At 35.5% G+C, this 8,598-nt stretch overlaps 1 long non-coding RNA gene across 2 annotated transcripts; it reads left to right on the top strand.

Moving 5' to 3' along the window:
* Positions 1 to 4,582: 4,582 nt before the first annotated feature.
* LOC133316520 (uncharacterized) lies at positions 4,583 to 8,202 on the top strand. Of its 2 annotated transcripts, XR_009752218.1 has the most exons (6): positions 4,583 to 4,794; positions 5,019 to 5,159; positions 6,437 to 7,096; positions 7,705 to 7,835; positions 7,926 to 7,996; positions 8,121 to 8,202. It is a non-coding gene; the product is annotated as an uncharacterized LOC133316520 (long non-coding RNA). The 2 variants fall into 2 exon arrangements; XR_009752217.1 differs by having other exon boundaries at positions 6,437 to 7,835.
* Positions 8,203 to 8,598: the final 396 nt, after the last annotated feature.

Raw genomic sequence — 8,598 nt, 5'->3', positions numbered from 1 at the left:
ACATTCAATCATTTAAAATGCAAGAACACTCACCAAATGGAAGGTACAAGGCTCCTCCTAAACATACTCCACCATTGGAGCACCTAGAAGCTCCATGAACACAAATCTCCAAGCTTGAGCCGCGGCCTTGAGGAGGGATTTTTGCAAAATATAGCTGGATTCAAGGCTTGCCACTAGTGCCAATGTGTTTAGAAGGACTTTTCCAACAAATTTCAACATAAGAATCACTTGATTTGGTGCCAAAATGACTAAGTTATGATGAAAAGAAAATTTGAAGTGGAAGTGGCCAAGCAAGAGGAGAGCTGCGGGTTTGCAAGGAAGGAGGGAGAGAGAAGATGATGAATAGTGTCCTAAGATGATGTGGCTTAAGTGGTTTAAGTGGGGTGGGTCCCACCGCCACCTCACGCAATTTCAAACTCATTTGAATTTTCCTCCGATTTCACTAAACGTCCATAAATTCAAAACCTATTTAGAAACTCTAATTTTTAACATTAACCATTGTCCTTTAATTATACTTGATCAGATAGATCCGGAGTTTTTCGGTCGTTCAGAGAAAACACTGTTTTAAGCTATTGCGCGCGCCGTTGGCACGCTTCCCCAAAATGACTTACTTTCATCAAATTTTATCAACAATCATATTTCCTAACTCAATAAACCATTTATAATTCATATTTGAAACCTAGATCTCAAAACTCAACAAGCACATTTTACGGTGCAATCGTACCGCGGTATTTTTACCCGCGAAAAACACTATTCACTGATTTTTCTGAAACTTGCCTATCCACTCAATTTTTCGTTCTGAATCCATTTCCAGGGTTATTTTTATCATCTGAGACCTTCTACTCAATTTTTATCTTCCTAGGGTTGTGTGTTGACAATTTATCGTTTTGCCCTTTCTTTGTATTCTGGCCTAATCTTTAGGATTTTCACTAATCCATCACTTAATTATTCACTCAATGTATTAATTACTTAATTTAGAATTGTGAGGTGTTATAGAGCTCAAATGGAAAATGTTTGTACATGAATATGTCTTAGAATGATGTGTAGGAACCATAAATGCAATAAAAATTATTGGTGAAAAATATGATTTTTAACTTAGAAAAATTTTGATGGTGTCATGACTTTGTGTTTGGAATTGTTGTTAGGATTGTGTAATTGGATTGTTGGAGGTGTATATGAGTTAATAATGGGATGATAGGATGTATTACATTGCTAAATTGAATTGAATGGTCCTTGGTGTGGGCATTTGTTGATTTCGACCAATAAGGAAAAATAAGGGAAATGATGTTGTTGAAATTATTTGGATGATGTGTTGTGTATTGTATGGTAATTAGATGGGTTGTATGGTGGTTGGAAGGTTGGAAAACCAATGGAAAAATAATTGATAGTGTTGAGAGGTGAAATGGAACCTAGAGTGAAATATTAGGCAAAACAATGTTTGAATGATGAAAAATGAAAAATGGCACTTGATATGACCTTTTGGTAACCTAAGGATGCCTAAGAAAATGAGAAAGAAAATTTTGAAAAATAAATTGCAAATTAACACTATAGAGGTCGAACCTACATTGTGTAGGGGAGGATTTTTGACGTTTTCGTATTTTGAAAGATTTTCCGTGTATTGGTGATTCGTACATGGTTGTGGTAGGTTGTCGTACGTAGATTTGAACCCCGAACCGTGAGTTCGGTGGATTGTCCTTGGTCCCGGACCAAGTGGGATTGAGGTGAGTAATTGGAACCATGCTTGTATAATTGGTAACTTGCATGTGTTTGTATGAATTGTAAGTAATTGGGAATGTCCTCTGTGTAGGCATTTCTGCTGTATAACGAGTTCAGAGAATACATTACTGGCAGCTAAGTGAAGAGGACTATACAGGTAACCTCTTGGTACTGGGGCTTGATCCCCTTGGGTGTTCCACCATGCCCGTTGAGGGTGATGGTAAGAAGTGTATGTAAGTAATGTAGAATAACATGATCATGCATGTAGTATGTATGTTGGTACATAGGATGTACCGAGTCTCTGGCCAGTAGACAGTTTGCCTTCGGGCGTTGCGGACTTCCACTGGATAGGTCTCCGAGAGGGAGTCCCAGTTGACCTAGGGTCGTGGTGTGTGATTCGGATAGGAGTACACTAGGAAGTCTCGGGTGTATATGGATGGAGGGTGCCTCGGTTGGATGTTCTAGGAACATGCCTTGGTTGAGACCCGTAGGCTTATATGCCGAGCCATTAGGCAGGACGTTGTAGGGGTGTTCGCGGTATGGATTAGATCGGTTTTGGAAGCAAAAATCATCTGATCTAATCCCTTCGGTTCGATCATATAATCATCCATTCGGTTTGGATTTTTTTCAAATCTGATCCGATCAATCCAATTTTTTCGGTTTGGATTGGATCGGTTTTCGGTTTTTTGAAAATCCTAAAATTTATTTCATAATTATTATGCAAATAACATCTTTTGTATATATTGGCTTCGTAAATTATTATTTTTTAAATACAAAAGCATAAGTAAACTATAATATAATTTTTTTTGGGCAATGAGATATGAAGCTCTACAAAGATAAAATTTTGTTGATGAGATGTGACTAGATTTTTTCGTGGGTTTAGTTGATAACCAATGGGTTTTGGGTTTAGAAATTTTTGGGATATGATTGGAAAAAAGACCCAAGTAGGTAGAGGGGAATTAATATATTGGATCAGTTTTCATCAACCCATCCAAAAACCGATCCAATCCAATTAAAATTTGTAGTTTTTTTTCGGTTTTCGGTTTTTCGGTTTTCGGTTTATTCGGTTATCGGTTTTTCGGTTCGGTCACCGCGGTTTGAATCGGTTTGGATCGGTTGATGAACACCCCTAGGACGTTGCATGGTATTGGTAGCGACCATTCCAGCTTCGTCGTATTTTATATCCCTATGTTCCCCAGTTTCTCTAAATCCCTTGCTATATCCCGTTTTCAAGATGTTATTTTATGTTACTTATATGCATCGAAGTGAGTCATTGGGCGGAGTTTTCTCCGAAACCTCTGGGTTACTGAGATGTATTCTTATATCTCACCCCGTCTTGGGGGCTTCATTTCAGGAGGTAGCAGTGGCGCAGGAGCGGCGGACAAGAAACCCGTAGGATGATTAGCCGGAGTTTCATTAGTATTTTGCATTTTGATGGCCATTGAGCCTAGGCTAGACTTAGGGCATGAATATTGTATATGTTGTTAGGATGAGATTTGTGTCATATTTGTTCATGCTATTTTTGCCTAAGTCTAGATACATATAGTTTATGACATTTGGAGACTTATGAATTATGTTGTAATTTGGATAATTGTAAATATTGTAATTGGATCTTGTGTAATGTGAAGCATATATAATATGATGAAAGGGAAAATGCCTATTTTAGGATTATGATTATGTGTATGATTAGCAAATGCATGCAATTGTACTTTGATGATTGAAACGTATTAAGTATTAATAAAGGAAGCAATGTGATACGTATTGTATAAGTAAAATAAACTGTGATGGGTTGTAAGTGCCCCAAGGCATTGTTGGTCCTTGTGTGTGCCACCCAATGATTATTAGGTACGTTTGAGGTCCTAGATCACATTAGCAAATTTGGGGATTTTGGTAAAAACAAAGGAAACTCTGGCGAATTTTCTAGAAATTGACATAATTTAGGCGAACTTCAGGAGAACATATCTCCCTCCACAGAAGTCCGATAGGGACGTGCCATATGCCATTTTGAATCTTGAGATGTTCTCTATCTTGTGGTAAAATTTGGTAAAATTCCGGGTTGGACGTCGGCCTGTAGAAGACAGAGAGTTCAGACTGCCCATTTGCTCACTGCACATGTGGCAGTTCTGGACCGGTTTTGGGAAATTTATTCCCTCTTCGTTTCTTAGTCAAATTAAGTGTATGATATATCAAATTGAATATTGAGGTGTCTAATTTGTTGTATAAAAATTTGAGAGCAATTGGTTGATTGAATTTTCTGCAGTAATTCGTAGAGTGAGGAATGTTTGGTGCTGTTTTGGGGTTGGTTGGCAGTTTTGCTTGTCCAACTTCAAACGGCGATATCTAGAGCAAACAAACTCTAAATAACTCATGTGATAGCTTCCTAGAAAGGTAATTGAGTGTAGAATAACATATCAAAAATATGGGAGGCTTGTAGAATGTGGTTTATCCGCAGAAAATTAAAGATCAAACCATGTTCGGAAGGGTAGAAAATGTAAAAGTGAGAATTATGCTAAGTGGGTTTATAGGAACCCCTTAGTGACTTGTAGTAAGTAAAATAAGTTATAAAAGTAGTCTAAATAAGTATTCCGCAAAGAGTTTACAATTACGATCACAACTTTTAATTATTACGCTTTTTATTGTTTTAAATACTCGCGTAATAACGAAAAAAGTTTACTCGGATTTTTATAAATAAATTGCTGTGATTATAACTGCGCTTAATATCATAATTAATGTTAACAATACCGGTGTACAACGTATTCTTACATTCCTCCTTACCGAACTTATTTCCCTCTCTTTTACTTTTTCACAATCTAAAAGGTCCCGCTTTTTTCCAAGTTATCCACGCTTCCTTTTTCATATTCACATTCATCATCATCTTCTTCTTTGTTTCTCTCATGCCCTAATCACTCTTCAACCACATCGATGCTTTAACATGTAGATTTTTACGCTTTCGAAGAATATCTGAATATTCTTCAAAAAAATTGCATTATTTCTTTCTTTCGCTCATATTGGAAGGAGAGATAGAATATGGGTTCTATGAACGATGATGCACGGCTTATGGAAGAGGGTCTTCTTCAGGTTGCCTTCACTCCATTTTTCATTCTCCATAATCTTGTTAAGTTTGCTTATATGAAAAATTCTTTCTTGTTGGTTCTATGAATGTTCTAGCAGATGGTTACTGGGGACGATACTGGACAATTGCTATTTTCTCTACGATTTATTTCATTTTGGGTTTAGATGTTCTATTAGGATTTTTTTATTTGTGGGTTTAGATGTTTAATTGTGAATATTTTTGGTTTCAGCTCCGCAAATTGTAACGATTAGGATTTTGGATGGAGGAGCTGTTCGTTTATCTCAAAGACAGAGCTTGGTAAATTCCCTCAACACTAAACCTCAACGCAATGATTCTCTTGTTCCTCTCGCAGCAACTATTGTTGCTTCTGGTACGTCTCTTCTATTATTAAATTAAATTAAATTGTATCTAAATTGCTTCTTTAGTTTTTAGAATTATATTAAGTTATTGTTCATCTATATTTAGAACTATACAAAGGTTGAATGATACACACACGCTGGCACACATAAGCAAATGTATATAAAATGTTATTTTAGGCATATATAAGCATCCAACCTGCTTCCTCGCATAATACAAGCTGTGGTATATTTAGTGATATACACTTCCAGTTAACTTTTAACTTTCAGCTAATGCATACTAAGTTAAATTTCACTCTCTTTTTTTAATCATAATAGAAGTTATGCTATGTCAAGAAAATATGAAGTATTAAAGAAAGCTATATACTATTAGTGTATTTATATTATATCTAACAAAGCTATATACTATTTCTGTATTTATATTATATTTGTTGTGAGAATTGGGGACAAATTTATATAATGAGTACATTATCCATTAAAATTAAAAAAAATAAAATGCTATACATGGTTTGTTTTATACGCGGGTAACCTGAGCAATAAAATTGGTTTATATAAATGTGGTGAAAGAATGACTAAGTGAATGAGAGGGAGGCTTGGTTAATGGCCTTGGACAAATGGCCATCATGCATGACTTGCCTTTGCCAAGTGGCTTTCATGCCTAAGGTTCTCATGTTAAGTGTTGAACATGCAACCATGGTGAATGAGGTGTCTCAGCCAAGTGAATTTGTGTAGAAATTGCATGTCCAATATTATCTAAGTGCCACACAAGAGAGAGTGGGCCGAGGAGTCCATGAAAGCATGATGGGGTGGGAATTTAGGATTGGGTCGAGAATTTCTTTGAGGAATACAAGGTGAAACTTTTATTTATATAGTAGGGATCTTCATATGGTAGGGATATTTTTTTGTATGTATAATTCACTTAATTTTTCATTTAGATTGGGTAATTTATTTAGTTAATTTAACCATGTAAATTAATTGTCAGCAATGAACTTTATTTGTGCCGGTAAAAAGATCCAGTGAGCTCAATGCGAAGATTGTCTCATTTTTTTAATTCTAACATAGGGGCACACCTATATCTAGAATTTGATGTTAAGTCCTGCCTGTGATTAGCGTCTCAATTTCAGTGTCTTGGTTTGAAGTGAAATTTACTATTTATCCAGGGAATTATGATCATAACCCGTGGTTATGAGGGTTGTAATTGATTATTGTTTTTTTTTTTTACAATGTTATATTGGGGGATGCTATGATACTAATAACTCTTTCCTCTGGTTGATTGCGTTACTCTGTGGAGGTGGAGGTTGCTTCTCTGCTCAAATGCCCATAATCCGCAATATCCTGGTTTACAGTCAGAGTATCTAGAGCTATGGAACTTTGGTTATACAAACCTTCTTATTTTAATGGTTTTTCTTTTTGTTATTCAAGCCTCTTCGGCCTCCTATATTTGTGTCTTATATTTATTTTGTTAATGCTTCAGTATGTGATGATTTTGTCGAATAGGGGAGTGCCTATTGCATTTGGTGGCACTGAAGAGCCAATTGATATGGAGGAAAAGAAAAAGAACCAATAACTTTCATTTGGTTATTGTCACGAAATAAGTCTAGTGAACTTTATTTTAATACATTAAGCTGTGCATGCGAGGCATCCTTATTCTTTGATAACAAATTAGAGATATCTCATATTTAATGCCATTTGTTTAATACAGGTACTAGAGATTCATCCCACTATTAAATGGACAAAGGGAAGGCCCTGGAATTTTTGTTAGAGTCAATCGATGAGTTTTAATCTAATACATTCGATTTTGGTTCTTGGTTTTATTTGTAACAGATAAACATGCAATATATGTTGGGAAAACTCGGTTCCCTCAAGCTCGGCTAAGGGGCCTTTGTGCGGAAGTCAATCAACAAGATCCTGATCTCGGATCTCGGCAATACCTCAGCCTGAACTTCACCAGGTCAGGCAGCGCAGCGGAAAAATCAAAACGTAAACACAGGAGGGAGAGAAGAAGAACACAACCAGATTTAACGTGGGAAAACCTTCTTCAATGAAGAAGTAAAAACCCACGGGACCTAGTCCAGATCAAAAATCCACTATGAAAATAATGGTTACAACGAATCAAATACACCAATGTGGTGGTTAACTCAACCTCTCCAACAATGGTGATAATCAAACTACTCTAGAGATGTTTAACTCAAACTCTCTCTAGAGATTTCTCAAATGCAAAGCATAAAACCTTGCTCAAACAATCAAATAATTCTCTCAAATTTGTTCTCTCAAATCTGACCTAGCCTCCACCCACAACTAATGAGTATATATAGAGGAGGTGGAAATTAGGGTTAGGGTTTTTAGGAAACCCCTCAAATGGGATTGGGCTTGCATTGAAGGAGGCCCAACGATATATATATATATATATATATCCTACAGTTTTTTACTGAACTTTTAAGGTGATCCATTATGATGAACAAATTGTATAGGACACTAAAGTAATAACACATTAGATTTTATGTTGCTGATTATTTTTATTTCTTGTCTGTGTGTGGATATGGTGGATGGGGACCTCAGCAACAACTTCAAGCACTCATGAAAACGCTTAACAAAATAGAGCCTCATTACATTCGATGTATCAAGCCAAACTCTTTGAATCAACCCCAACAGTTTGAGAATACCAGCGTCATACACCAGTTACGCTTGGGGTCAGTAGTTTAGATATTCTAGCTCATTTACTGTTATCTTTCAAAGTTTAATTTATTGTTTTCCATTGACATCTAAATCATTTTCAACAGGATTTGCCAACTATAATGATGTCTTTCCTGTTTATATTGGTGATGATAGAACCGATGAAGATGCATTCAAGGTATCCCATGATCTTAACTGATATATTTTTTTTCAATTGTTATTTCTCTAAAAAATTAGTGCTCTGTTAATTTGTAGACCAAGTATATTTGTTAGTTGATTGTCTATTGTTTTATAATAAGCAGGAAATAAGAGACAAGGGACAAAGGTTTTGGTATTCTTGTCTCGAAATTTTCGAAGCAAACAACTACATGAACCCAATGAGGCAAGTATAATTTCCTTATTTCATCTATAATGATATTTTATATAATATGTAGCATCTAAAGTAATATTATATATATATATATATATATATATATATATATATATATATAATTTCTTTGTTTAATATGCAACATCTAAAATAATATTATAATGTGAGCACATTTTATTTTACACCAAACATGAACTGCATTTATGCATACATAATTTGTTAGTGATATATTATTTGATGGGAACATGAACTTCATGTGGGTCTTTATGCATACATAGTTTGCTGCAGCACAAATTGGACAGACGTTCTGAAAGGCTTTTCTTTTCTCATTATTTTTTTAATTTATGCAGATGAAAATGATGTTTATGTGGTTTCTTTGGATGAGCAATTGGAAGGCTACACTGAAAAAT

This window comes from Gastrolobium bilobum, unplaced genomic scaffold, assembly GCF_033153095.1.
Source record: "Gastrolobium bilobum isolate Gb01-03AN ecotype WA unplaced genomic scaffold, APGP_CSIRO_Gbil_v1 utg88374, whole genome shotgun sequence".
NCBI classification, from domain to species: Eukaryota; Viridiplantae; Streptophyta; class Magnoliopsida; order Fabales; family Fabaceae; genus Gastrolobium; species Gastrolobium bilobum.
Note: the sequence above shows the minus strand (reverse complement) of the source record. Positions and strands in the feature narration are given on the sequence as shown.